Source organism: Mobula hypostoma, chromosome 17 (assembly GCF_963921235.1).
Source record: "Mobula hypostoma chromosome 17, sMobHyp1.1, whole genome shotgun sequence".
In the NCBI taxonomy this organism is placed as follows: domain Eukaryota; kingdom Metazoa; phylum Chordata; class Chondrichthyes; order Myliobatiformes; family Myliobatidae; genus Mobula; species Mobula hypostoma.
This window is the reverse complement of record NC_086113.1, coordinates 57339950-57354789: the sequence shown is the minus strand read 5'-3', so window position 1 is coordinate 57354789 and position 14840 is coordinate 57339950.

Below are 14840 nucleotides of genomic sequence, written 5' to 3'. Positions count from 1 at the left end.
AGGAACAAATGTATATATATTTGAGACTTTTGAATGTAGTAATATTATGGGAACTCACTCGTACATCAGGCTGTCCATTTGTTGGGCGTTCATAGCCTGGGGACAACTTGCATAACTTTTTCTTCACTTCAGATTTCCAGCCTGTGCAAAATCTTACTTTTCAACTGCAAGTATATACTCCCTTAGGAACGAGACCCAAACGGTACTCCATATACAGTAGCTGTAGCAAGCTTGTCTTGCTTTTGACACGTTCTTCCCTTGCTGTAAATGCCAACACACCATGTTCCTTCCTGACCGCTTGCTGAATCTGCAAGTGGGTAAGGACGCACACATAGAAATAACTTCTCGAAACAGTGCAGCATTATGCACTTAGAAATTCAAGATGATTCTCTGATGTTTAAGAAAGAAAGGGGAGGACAACAAGATTGTTGATTTCTCTACCTTTGTCAGCTGTTTGACATTCTTGCAGTGCGGACCAGCAGTTCAGAGATGAGGGCAATGCAACCCTGGGCCAAAATCATCTTCCATTTCCTGCTGAATGAGGTTTACCCACGGTAACCAGCAAACTTCACAAGGATGTTGCCTGGATTGAAGGGCGTACCATATGAGAATAGGCCGAGTAAACTTGGCCTTTTCTCCTTGGAGTGACAGAGGATGAGAGGAGAGGTGACCTGATAGTGGCATATAAGATGATGAGGAGCATTGATCGTGTGGCTAGCAAAGGGCTTTTTCCCAGGGCTGAAATGGCTAACATGAGGGGGCATAGTTTTAAGGTGCTTAGAAATACAGTAAGGTAGAAGGTGTAAAGACAGTAAGGTAGAAGGGCTGAAATGTGTGTACCTCAATGCAAGAAGCATCAGGAACAAAGGTGATGAACTGAGAGCTTGGATTCATACATGGAATTATGATGTAGTGGCTATTACAGAGACTTGGCTGGCACCAGGGCAGGAATGGATTCTCAATATTCCTGGATTTCAATGCTTTAAAAGGGATAGAGAGGGCAGAAAAAGGGGAGGAGGGGTGGCATAACTGGTCAGGGATACTATTACAGCTACAGAAAGGGCGGGTAATGTAGCAGGATCCTCTTTTGAGTCAGTATGGGTGGAAGTCAGGAACAGGAAGGGAGCAGTTACTCTATTGGGGGTATTCTATAGGCCCCCTGGTAGCAGCAGAGATACAGAGGAGCAGATTGGGAGGCAGATTTTGGAAAGGTGCAAAAATAACAGGGTTGTTATCATGGGTGACTTTAACTTCCCTAATATTAATCGGCACCTGATTAGTTCCAAGGGTTTAGATGGGGCAGAGTTTGTTAAGTGTGTCCAGGATGGATTCCTGTCACAGTATGTGGACAGGCCGACTAGGGGGAATGCCATACTAGATCTAGTACTAGGTAATGAACCAGGTCAGGTCACAGATCTCTCAGTGGGTGAGCATCTGGGGGACAGTGACCACTGCTCCCTGGCCTTCAGCATTATCATGGAAAAGGATAGAATCAGAGAAGACAGGAAAATTTTTAATTGGGGAAGGGCAAATTATGAGGCTATAAGGCTAGAACTTGCGGGTGATGTGAGTGCGAGTTGGGATGATGTTTATGCAGGGAAATGTACTATGGACATGTGGTCGATGTTTAGAGATCTCTTGCAGGATGTTAGGGATAAATTTGTCCTGGTGAGGAAGATAAAGAATGGTAGGGTGAAGGAACCATGGGTGACAAGTGAGGTGGAAAATCTAGTCAGGTGGAAGAAGGCAGCATACATGAGGTTTAGGAAGCAGGGATCAGATGGGTCTATTGAGGAATATAGGGAAACAAGAAAGGAGCTTAAGAGCAAGAAGGGGGCATGAGAAGTCCTTGGCGAGTAGGGTAAAGGAAAATCCCAAGGCATTCTTCAATTATCTGAAGAAAAAAAGGATGACAGGAGTGAAGGTAGGACTGATTAGAGATAAAGGTGGGAAGATGTGCCTGGAGGCTGTGGAAGTGAGAAAGGTCTTCAATGAATACTTCTCTTCGGTATTCACCAATGAGAGGGAACTTGATGATAGTGAGGACAATATGAGTGAGGTTGATGTTCTGGAGCACGTTGATATTAAGGGAGAGGAGATGTTGGAGTTGTTAAAATACATTAGGACGGATAAGTCCCTGGGGCCTGACGGAATATTCCCCAGGCTGCTCCACAAAGTGAGGGAAGAGATTGCTGAGTCTCTGGCTAGGATCTTTATGTCCTCGTTGTCCACGGGAACGGTACTGAAGGATTGGAGGGAGGCGAATGTTGTCCCCTTGTTCAAAAAAGGTAGTAGGGATAGTCCGGGTAATTATAGACCAGTGAGTCTTACGTCTGTGGTGGGAAAGCTGTTGGAAAAGATTCTTAGAGATAGGATTCATGGGCACTTAGAGAATCATGTTCTGATCAGGGACAGTCAGCATGGCTTTGTGAAGGGCAGATCGTGTCTAACAAGCCTGTTAGAGTTCTTTGAGGAGGTGACCAGGCATATAGATGAGGGTAGTACAGTAGATGTGATTTATATAGATTTTAGTAAGGCATTTGACAAGGTTCCACATGGTAGGCTTATTCAGAAAGTCAGAAGGCATGGAATCCAGGGAAGTATGGCCAGGTGGATTCAGAATTGGCTTGCCTGCAGAAGGCAGAGGGTCGTGGTGGAGGGAGTACATTCCGATTGGAGGATTGTGACTAGTGGTGTCCCACAAGGATCTGTTCTGGGACCTCTACTTTTCGTGATTTTTATTAACGACCTGGATGTGGGGTTAGAAGGGTGGGTTGGCAAGTTTGCAGACAACACAAAGGTTGGTGGTGTTGTAGATAGTGTAGAGGATTGTCAAAGATTGCAGAGAGACATTGATAGGATGCAGAAGTGGGCTGAGAAGTGGCAGATGGAGTTCAACCTGGAGAAGTGTGAGGTGGTACACTTTGGAAGGACAAACTCCAAGGCAGAGTACAAAGTAAATGGCAGGATACTTGGTAGTGTGGAGGAGCAGAGGGATCTGGGGGTACATGTCCACAGATCCCTGAAAGTTGCCTCACAGGTAGATAGGGTAGTTAAGAAAGCTTATGGGGTGTTAGCTTTCATAAGTCGAGGGATAGAGTTTAAGAGTCGCGATGTAATGATGCAGCTCTATAAAACTCTGGTTAGGCCACTCTTGGAGTACTGTATCCAGTTCTGGTCACCTCACTATAGGAAGGATGTGGAAGCATTGGAAAGGGTACAGAGGAGATTTAGCAGGATGCTGCCTGGTTTAGAGAGTATGCATTATGATCAGAGATTAAGGGAGCTAGGGCTTTACTCTTCGGAGTGAAGGAGGATGAGAGGAGATATGATAGAGGTGTACAAGATAATAAGAGGAATAGATAGAGTGGATAGACAGCGCCTCTTCCCCAGGGCACCACTGCTCAATACAAGAGGACATGGCTTTAAGGTAAGGGGTGGGAAGTTCAAGGGGGATATTAGAGGAAGGTTTTTTACTCAGAGAATGGTTGGTGCATGGAATGCACTGCCTGAGTCAGTGGTGGAGGCAGATACACTGGTGAAGTTTAAGAGACTACTGGACAGGTATATGGAGGAATTTAAGGTGGGGGCTTATATGGGAGGCAGGGTTTGAGGGTCGGCACATCATTGTGGGCCGAAGGGCCTGTACTGTGCTGTACTTTTCTGTGTTCTATATTCTATTAAATAGGTACCGAGGGGGTGTCAATGGTAAGTTTTTCACAGAGAGAGTGGTGGCTGTGTAGAATCCACTGCCAGTGATGGTGGTGGAGGGAGATACAATAAGCTCTTTTAAGAGACTCTTAGATAGATACATGGAGCTTAGTAAAGTAGAGGGCTATGCCCTAGGGAAATTCTGGGCAGTTTCTAGAGTAGGTTACATGGTTGGCACAACATTGTGGGCCGAAGGGCCTGTAATGTGCTGTAGATTTCTGTGTTCTATGTTCTATGTTCTATCTGATCCATCAACATCTGAATATTAAACTTACTAAATGTTCAGGGTGCATTTCCACCCCTACCCCCAACAACCAAACACACACCAACTATACCACCACTCAGCTGCCTTTCCAAAGCCATACAATGGATGCTTTGCTAGTGAAACAGTGTTTTTAAAAGTGCTGTAACGCCTCAGGAGACATTTATCGGTTACTATGTAATCAACACAAAGAGTACCACTTACCAACTGCTAGTGCAGTTTGCTGTTCGGATTTCCATTGTTCTTAGGATCACGAAGGCAGCAATTGGAAAAACCAAACACTCCCCATGGAGATATTTTAATCATCCATACTGGATGCGACTAGCTCTGTGCCCAAGGTAAATATAGAAAGGAATGCTGTGAAGAAACTTGGAAGGTGGAAGCTCTGCTCATGTGTACAGCACACTGGTAGCTGTCCTCATCAACACCAACAGAATCCCATGCACCATCTGTATCCAACACCTCACTAAGTCCCAATCAACATCTGTATCCAGAATCACTAAATGCTTCCTTCCTTCTGTATCCATTCCTGCATTAAATGCCTCTCAACATCTATATCCAATTCACATTAAATCTAATTCACTATTAGATCTCCCATTGCTATCCACTCTACAAGAGGCAATGTCTCAGGAAGCTGATATCCATCATTAAGGTACACCCACCGTACCCGCTTCTCATCGCTGCCTTCAAGCAAGAAGGTACAGGAGCCCTGAAGAGCTGCACAAGTTTTTGTGCAATACACTCAAAAACTTCTATAGATGTACCGTGGAGAGCATTCTGACAGGCTGCATCACTGTCTGGTATGGAGGGGCTACTGCACAGGACCAAAAGAAGCTGCAGAAGGTTGTAAATCTAGTCAGCTCCATCTTGAGCACTAGCCTACAAACCACCCAGGACATCTTTAGGGAGCGGTGTCTCAGAAAGGCAGCATCCATTATTAAGGACCTCCAGCACCCAGAGCATGCCCTTTTCTCACTATTACCATCAGGTAGGAGATACAGAAGCCTGAAGGCACACACTCAGCGATTCAGGAACAGCTTCTTCCCCTCTGCCATCCGATTCCTAAATGGACATTGAAGCTTTGGACACTACCTCACTTTTTTTTAATATATGGTATTTCTGGTTTTGCACATTTTTAAAAAATCTATTCAATATACATAATTGATTTACTTGTTTATTTATTATGTTTTATTTTATTTTTTTCTCTCTCTGCTAGATTATGTATTGCATTGAACAGCTGCTGCTAAGTTAACAAATTTCACATCACATGCTGGTGATAATAAACCTGATTCTGACCTTAAGGTTCAACAAAAGCACCTTTCCACTGCCATTAGGTTCTTGGACTGGCCTAAGAAACTTCGGACTCTATTTCCTTCAATTTAGACTAACATTGTTATGTTTATTTTGCCATTAGTTTATGTTAATTTAAACTTATGTCATTCAAGCTTATTATCTTTGTAAAGTATTGTGCTGCTGCTGCAAAAGGTGAATTTTCATGGCATTTATACCATGGGGATGTATGGCCATAGCAATAAACTTGACCTTTAACTTTCAGTAAAGCCTCTATATTCAGCCCCACCAATTCCAACTCACTATCTTAATTTGTGCTCACACTAAATACCACCCCAGTAAACACACCAGCACCACATCACAGTCCCGATCTGAATCGGGAGCTGCTACCAGTCCCACTCACTATCAGCTTTGAACTTCACCCCGAATGATAGTCAACATCTGTATTCTCAACCTTTCTAAATTTCTCTCATACTCTAGAGATGTCCCATTATTAAATTCTACTTACCATTTGTACTCAATCTCTTAGTAAATGCAATTCAGCACTTACCCACATTTCGTACTGAATTCCCTTCGAAAGCAGCATCATCCCCTCACTAAACACATGTCAGCAAAAGGAAACAGTCCCATTCTGACTCAGTCACCACCTGGATTTGGACCTGTGATTACTCCCAGTCATCTGTAGTAAACTCAAAACCAAATTACATTCCACACTAGTTTTCAACTCTGATACCTATCCCACTGACTGTCTGGAATCAGGGGGATTCTAAAGCCCATTCCATATTTGTGTTAACCATTACAAGTTCCTGTCACTGTGTGTGTGTTCCCTTCACTAGCCCTAGGCACCATTTATATTTGGATCCTCACTAAATCTCTATGACCATCTTTATTCATTTCCTCATTTAAATCCTATTGAACAAATTAAATTAACATGTAGATCTCCTCTCACTAGTCCCACCATCTTGATTCAGTCCCTCCTAAAACTCTTCTCAACATCGGTGTTCACCCCAGCTAATTCCAATTCAACTCTTGTATCCAGCCCCATAGTAAATCCCTCCCAGCAAACACGCTTAGCTCCACTCTAAATCCCTCTCAGTGTCCATATCCAGCCCTTCACAGATCTCACTTGCCATTTGTAATCAACCGCTTACCAAACCCCATTCTGAATCGTTATTGCTGTCTGTGCTCTTAGGCTTTCAAAAGGAGAGTGCCTCAAGCCAAGGCCATTGCAGTTTAATTATGGAGAACAAAACTTATATATAACCTTCAAAAAGTGGTCTCATTAAAACCTGTACAAACTCAGCATAACATCCCTGTATTTGAAAACAAACCAATTCCATCAACACCCCTTCATCGAGAAGCTATTGATTGGGTGAGCTCTGGTGATAGACGATAGGAAAAGCTGTGACAAGAGGCTATGGATGGACATATAACATGTTAGACCTTTCATGGAATTACTGTAAATCAGAAGAGAAAGCGTAAATGATTTATAATATAGGATAATTAATGTAAATCAGAAAAGCAGGGAAAACGGTAAACTGATGGGAGTTTGAACTGAAGCAACAATAATGACAGTGAAAACAATTGATTGCAGATGGTAGGTGGGGGCTAGTCAGAGGCTGAATATACACAGTGAGTGAGATGAATGCTATGTCCTTTAAGGAAATATTGACTAAAGTTCGGATGTACTCATTGGAGTCTGGAGGGATGAGTGACGATTGTACTGATCCTGCGGGAGACTGGCAGGGTAGGTGCTTAGACTACTGGAAGTAACCAGAGTTTGGTCCAGACCTCTGGTGATCTCTGTATGAAAATTGCAAATTCTCCTTGTGACCTGAGTGTTACAGTTTCATCCCACACCCCAAAGATGTAGGTTAATTGGACATTGTATATTCTCCTGTGGTTGGCAGGAGAATTGGTGTGAAACTGATGGGCGTGTGAGAGAGAATAGGCAACAGGGAAACAACTTGGGGCAGGGGTTCTGAAGACTGCTATCGACACTGAGACAAAGGATATGAAGGCTCTATGGCATCGTGAGTGAGGAACAGGATTATACATATACTTGTTGAAGAGCAGTTAGGCCTGGCAAGCCATTTTGTCTGCTTGTCATTCTGTTTCATAAAATTTTAAGATTTTTATCTTTCTTTTTCAACTATGTGCTACAGAAGTGCAAGTTAGTATTGCAAAAGGTGAACTACTGAAAATACATACCAAACGTACCTGATTAATAAATGATACATCTGATCCTAATATAGCCCCATCTCTATATACACTCCAGAGCACCCTTTCTCAACCTGGAGGAACCGTTGAAATAATTTTCAGGTCTCAGGGAACCCCAGCGTAAAAGTTATTATATCTACATTTTACGATACATTTGCATGATCAGTAAGTTGTAGATAAAATAATTGTCAATGCTCTTTTGAGTAGAACATAGAACACAGAACATAGAATAGTACAGCACATTACAGGCCCTTCCGCCCACAATGTTGTTCCGACCCTCAAACCCTGCCTCCCATATAACCCCCCCCCCACCTTAAATCCCTCCATATACCTGTCTAGTAGTCTCTTAAACTTCACTAGTGTATCTGCCTCCACCAGTGACTCAGGCAGTGCATTCCACGCACCAACCACTCTCTGAGTAAAAAACCTTCCTCTAATATCCCCCTTGAACTTCCCACCTCTTACCTTAAATCCATGTCCTCTTGTATTGAGCAGTGGTGCCCTGGGGAAGAGGCGCTGGCTATCCACTCTATCTATTCCTCTTATTATCTTGTACACCTCTATCATATCTCCTCTCATCCTCCTTCACTCCAAAGAGTAAAGCCCTAGCTCCCTTAATCTCTGATCATAATGCATACTCTCTAAACCAGGCGGCATCCTGGTAAATCTCCTCTGTACCCTTTCCAATGCTTCCACATCCTTCCTATAGTGAGGCGACCAGAACTGGACACAGTACTCCAAGTGTGGCCTAACCAGAGTTTTATAGAGCTGCATCATTACCTCGCGACTCTTAAACTCTATCCCTCGACTTATGAAAGCTAACACCCCATAAGCTTTCTTAACTACCCTATCTACCTGTGAGGCAACTTTCAGGGATCTGTGGACATGTACCCCCAGATCCCTCTGCTCCTCCACACTACCAAGTATCCTGCCATTTACTTTGTACTCTGCCTTGGAGTTTGTCCTTCCAAAGTGTACCACCTCACACTTCTCCGGGTTGAACTCCATCTGCCACTTCTCAGACCACTTCTGCATCCTATCAATGTCTCTCTGCAATCTTTGACAATCCTCTACACTATCTACAACACCACCAACCTTTGTGTCGTCTGCAAACTTGCCAACCCACCCTTCTACCTGAACATCCAGGTCGTTAATAAAAATCACGAAAAGTAGAGGTCCCAGAACAGATCCTTGTGGGACACCACTAGTCACAATCCTCCAATCGGAATGTACTCCCTCCACCACGACCCTCTGCCTTCTGCAGGCAAGCCAATTCTGAATCTACCTGGCTAAACTTCCCTGGATCCCATGCCTTCTGACTTTCTGAATAAGCCTACCGTATGGAACCTTGTCAAATGCCTTACTAAAATCCATATAGATCACATCCACTGCACTACCTTCATCTATATGCCTGGTCACCTCCTCAAAGAACTCTATCAGGCTTGTTAGACACGATCTGCCCTTCACAAAGCCATGCTGACTGTCCCTGATCAGACCATGATTCTCTAAATGTCCATAGATCCTATCTCTAAGAATCTTTTCCAACAGCTTTCCCACCACAGACGTAAGGCTCACATATGAGAATGTATTTTTAGTCAACCTTTTTTAAAAAAAAACAGGTAATTAAGCTTAGCTTACCTTTCTTAAAATGAATCTCTTTCTTTCTATTTCATGAATTTTAATAACTGATAAGGCAAACATAACAAATTTCTGTTAAACACAAACATGAGGAAATCGGCAGATGCTGGAATTTCAAGTAACACACATAAAAGTTGCTGGTGAACGCAGCAGGCCAGGCAGCATCTCTAGGAAGAGGTACAGTCGACGTTTCGGGCCGAGACCCTTCATCAGGACTAACTGAAGGAAGAACTAGTAAGAGATTTGAAAGTGGGAGGGGGAGGGGGAGATCCAAAATGATAGGAGAAGACAGGAGGGGGAGGGATGGAGCCAAGAGCTGGACAGGTGATTGGCAAAGGGGATATGAGAGGATCATGGGACAGGAGGCCTAGGGAGAAAGAAAAGGGGGAGGGGGAAGCCCAGAGGATGGACAAGGGGTATAATGAGAGGGATAGAGGGAGAAAAAGGAGAGAGAGAAAAAGAATGTGTGTATATAAATAAACAAATACCGGATGGGGTACGTGGGGGAGGTGGGGCATCAGCAGAAGTTTGAGAAGTCGATGTTCATGCCATCAGGTTGGAGTCTACCCAGACGGAATATAAGGTGTTGTTCCTCCAATCTGAGTGTGGCTTCATCTTTACAGTAGAGGAGGCCGTGGATAGACATGTCAGAATGGGAATGGGATGTGGAATTAAAATGTGTGGCCACTGGGAGATCCTGCTTTCTCTGGCGGACAGAGCGTAGATGTTCAGCAAAACGATCTCCCAGTCTGCATCGGGTCTTGCCAATATATAGAAGGCCACATCTGGAGCACCGGACGCATTATATCACCCCAGCCGACTCACAGGTGAAATGTAGCCTCACCCGGAAGGACTGTCTGGGGCCCTGAATGGTAGTGAGGGAGGAAGCATAAGGGCATGTGTAGCACTTGTTCCATTTACAAGGATAAGTGCCAGGAGGGAGATTAGTGGGGAGGGATGCGGGGGACGAATGGACAAGGGAGTCGTGTAGGGACAGTCCTTCCAGGTGGGGCGACACTTCACCTGTGAGTCGGCTGGGGTGATATACTGCATCCGGTGCTCCTGATGCGGCCTTCTATATATTGGCGAGACCCAACACAGACTGGGAGATTGTTTCGCTGAACACCTATGCTCTGTCCGCCAGAGAAAGCAGGATCTCCCAGTGGCCACACATTTTAATTCCACATCCCATTCCCATTCTGACATGTCTATCCACGGCCTCCTCTACTGTAAAGATGAAGCCACACTCAGATTGGAGGAACAACACCTTATATTCCGTCTGGGTAGCCTCCAACCTGGTGGCATGAACATTGACTTCTCAGACTTCTGCTGATGCCCCAGCTCTCCCTTGTACTCCATCTGTTATTTATTTATTTATATACACACATTCTTTTTCTCTCTCTCCTTTTTCTCCCTCTGTCCCTCTCACTATACCCCTTGCCCATCCTCTGGGTTTTTCCCCCCTCCCCCTTTTCCTTCTCCCTGGGCCTCCTGTCCCATGATCCTCTCATATCCCTTTTGCCAATCAATTGTCCAGCTCTTGGCTCCAACCCTCCCCCTCCTGTCTTCTCCTATCATTTTGGATCTCCCCCTCCCCCTCCCACTTTCAAATCTCTTACTAGCTCTTCCTTCAGTTGGTCCTGACGAAGGGTCTGGGCCCGAAACGTCGACTGTACCTCTTCCTGGAGATGCTGCCCGGCCTGCTGCGTTCACCAGCAAATTTCTGTTACATGGGATTTTCCTAAAGGTAGGATAGTAGATTTAATTTAAATAAAGTTTGTAAATTGATTTTAATGAATGCTATTTACAACGTGAAAATTTATTTGCAATGTTGAAGCAGTGTTGTGATAATGTCAGGATTTTTTTCTTACAAGAGAAGCGAAACCTCTCATGGAGCCAAATTAAATATATCTCAGCCTTTGCTTGTTTCAGACAGCTCTTTGCAACAGAAAAAGTTTTCTTGAATTTCACCATACTTTACAAATCTTACACATGCCTCCACATGCCATTTATTGGTGAAATCTGTTGACTCATCCAGCTGGACGGAGAAGTGGTTCTTTTCAGTTTATCACACTAAACCTCTTCAGCATCATTTGACATATCATCAATATATCGACTTTCTGTATTGTTTGAGAGTGAAACCTTTCCAATTTCTCATACTGCATCTTGCCCTAGCATTTCACCCACTATAATTTTTACATGCTGGCATCATCAGGTTCTAAACAACAGTGTGACTTTTGCTTTTTGGGTAGTAAGTGCTGCTACTAAATAATTTGCTTCTTGAGTCATTTTACTGACTGTGACTTTATTAACAAAACTTTTACTTTGTTTTGAGATTCCAAGAGCCGTTTAAAATATTCAACAATTTTACATGTCATATGGCTGTGATTTGTAGTCAAGTGTCTTTTCAGTTTTGCTGGAGCCTTTGCTGCATTTGTAAGTGCTTTGCCACAGCCTAGGCACAATGGAATAGACAGCTTGGATCACCAGTCTATGTAAGACCCATTGATAAGTAGCTTTCAATGTAAAGGTGGACTTTTTTTGTGTCCATTCTTGCATAATAAGAGTGGACTAATAAATAACTAAACAAGAAAACCACAAAAATATGAAAACTGCACAATACAACTCACTTCTAACCTACACAATCCACCTTTTGCAACGTTTACAACAACAGAAAAGTGGCAGGCCTACAGCGGAGTTGCGGCGCATAAAAGTTCCTTCTTTAGAATGAAAATTTCCCTCCAATTTTCTTCTACAGCGGTAGGGTTTGTTCTCACACATAAGTCAGTCAGTGACATGTAAGGGGAAGTTGGGGGAGGTAATTTGGGAAGGGGAGGCTGACATCACTGCCCAAGTTGGGTCACTCAATGTTTGGAAAATACATCCCACCACGCGATACAGCACTCACCATCAGCCTACAATCCTCCCCTCCGTGCAATTCAACGCTCACTGATTATCAGCTTACTGTCCTCCCCTCCATGCAATAGAGCGCTCGCCAAATATCAACGTTCTCCCTTATCTCACACCAAAAACTGAGAATAAACAAGGTCCCACTGTGCACTGCCCACAACTGCGAGCGCTAGCATCATGCGAAGTTCAAAAAACAATGCTTATTTTTTTAATCGCGATCTCTCGCAGAACCCCAGTTGAGAAACACTGCTCTAAAGTATCAATCACAAAGTTTTTTAAAAAACTCATCTGTGTTGGCTAATTGTACCTGTACCTCAGCATACTTGTGAATATGACGTTAAACTGAGCTTTACTTGCCTATCATAGCTGTGTCAGCTCTGAAAGTTCACTCAACAATCCTGATCTTTTCCCAGAACAGTGCAAAATTTCCCTTTTACACTCCAATTCCAATTTTGATTTGAAAGTTATGATTGAATCTGATTTTACTACCTTTCATGCAGCATTCCAAACCACAGTGAATAATTGTGTGGAAGAATTCCCTCCACCCCTTTTGTCTAGCTTTGTGCCAATTCAGTTGTATATATTTTTCTTTCTTATAAAGAATTCTGCCATTGGTTTGTAAGCAATGCCAGCATCAGTTTTTCTCCTGGCCTCAAGTAACATTAGCTCCAAAACAGGCATCAGGATGGTCTCTTCACAACTGCAGGAGACTTCAATCATGTTATTTATTGTGGTTTTTTTTGTTCATTTTTATTGTGCTATGCTTATTGTGTTTATTTTTAAATGCTGCATCGAATCCAGAATAACAATAATTTTGTTCTCCTTTACATTTGTGTACTGACAAATGACGACAAAAAATCTTGAATCTTGAATATTTTAATACATCATAGAACTGATCAGGATTGTAAAAATACCACTGAGAATGTATCATCCATTTTCACTACATACTCTCATTTGGGTAATAACCCTCTGTTCAAGTCAGGTGGCCTTACTATGTTGTTTTGCAAGATCTTTTGTTAGTGTCAATAATTAAGGTTCTTCAAAGAGCATTGAGCATAGTTTTGCCATGTGAATCATTATGACATCTTCTATATTTCAATTCAGATTAATGTTAAGCAGCACGAGCAACAGGTCAATCAGTGAAATTGGTCCTTGTGCTGCGGTAAGTGGCTTAGGAGAGCTCGATTATGCCTAAGATTGTCTGTCAGCTATTTATACAAAGCAGAGATTTCAATGCAGCTGCTTTGTAGAACAAGGTTCTGTGACATTCTGCTCTTAATTTCCCCTGCCCTTCTGATTGGCTGCTCCTTCAATCCTCCTTGCAGCTCCTAGTGACTGTTGCTGACGGTATATTCCTGACTAAGCTGTGTGTGACCTACTTTAAGCACCGTGAACTGTGGTTCAAAGATTTATCGCTGGAACAATGCCATAGAATGCATTGTAAAAACATGCCCAGCTGGAAGGCTAGTGCAGGATAAAATGTCTGACTGAATTTAATCACTGGGACTTTGCCTTGTCTTGTTCCTGATGTCAATTGTGCAATTTATCTTTGTGCAGTGAAGTACATTATATTGATTTGCTGTGCTGCTTTGCTAAGTCAGTTAAGTCTCTGCCCAATCAGGATCATTGCCAGCCTGTCCTTGTACTGGCAAAACAGCTGAAGTTGTAATAATGAGCAAATCTGCGGTTAAACGCTGAGAGGACAGCTGCAGCCTGGACTGGATCTACTATCACAGGTCAAAGTCAGTGCTAAACATTGATGGCAGAAATGATATTTATATAGTGATAATTGTTCAGTTTGAGGAGAAAAAAAATCTCCTGATCTACAAGGTGCACTTTTTAATAATGCGTGTCTTTCAGTCTGCAGTGCTTTAATCATGTTTTATGAATTGTTCTGAAAAAGAATATTGTTGATCTTTCAGTGCTTTTCACAACCTAAATTCTCCATAGCCTATAAAATGCAAAGGAAGTGGAAGCTAATGTATGCATATTGAGCTCTTGTAAACAATAATGAGATAAATAAATAGACGCTATGCTATGCTGGTGGTGGTTGAGGATGCAGTTACCTGCAGCAAACCCCTGCTCTTCATCCAAGGCCATCGTTCAATGCTTCATGTGCCTGTGTGCCAGGCTTAGTGTCCTTAAGTGACCGGAGTGGGTTCTTAACCCATAATCTTCTGACGCAGAGAGCAGCACACTGCCATTGAGTCACAGCATACTCCTGACACGGTCCTGGTGAACACTTTCTGATCCACCATCACATAATGACATCAGCTTCTGCTTCCTGATTGGGAAGTGGAAAATCCAAGCCTGTAATTGGGAGCCATTGAGAAAAGTTCCCCCAGAGTTTCTCACAACATAAACCACAAGCACAAATTATGACTTTGGTTTAGAAAATGTGAGAAGTGAGAAGCAATTCTGTATTATTTTGATAGAGTACACTGTGTAGTGATAGAATGAAGAGATTAGCTTGTGCCAAATGTTCTAAGCTTGACTGTGATCATTTCCAAGCCTGAGTTAAATTGACTTATTATTTTATAACCATAACAAATTACCAGCTAGAGCTGGTTCAAAGTACACTTATTATTGAAGTATGTATTCATTATACACCCTTGAGATTTGTCTCTTTACAAAACAAGAAGCCAAAAAGAACCCATTAAAGAAGAGCAGGCCCACAGCATCATCCTCAGTTCATGATACAGTGGCCTTAAACCAGTTGGCGATGGAGTCTAGGTAACTGGACAATTTTGATGCTTTGTGTGAGCCAAAGTATAGGGACAAGATGGAACTACTGCCCTTGCTCTTCCTT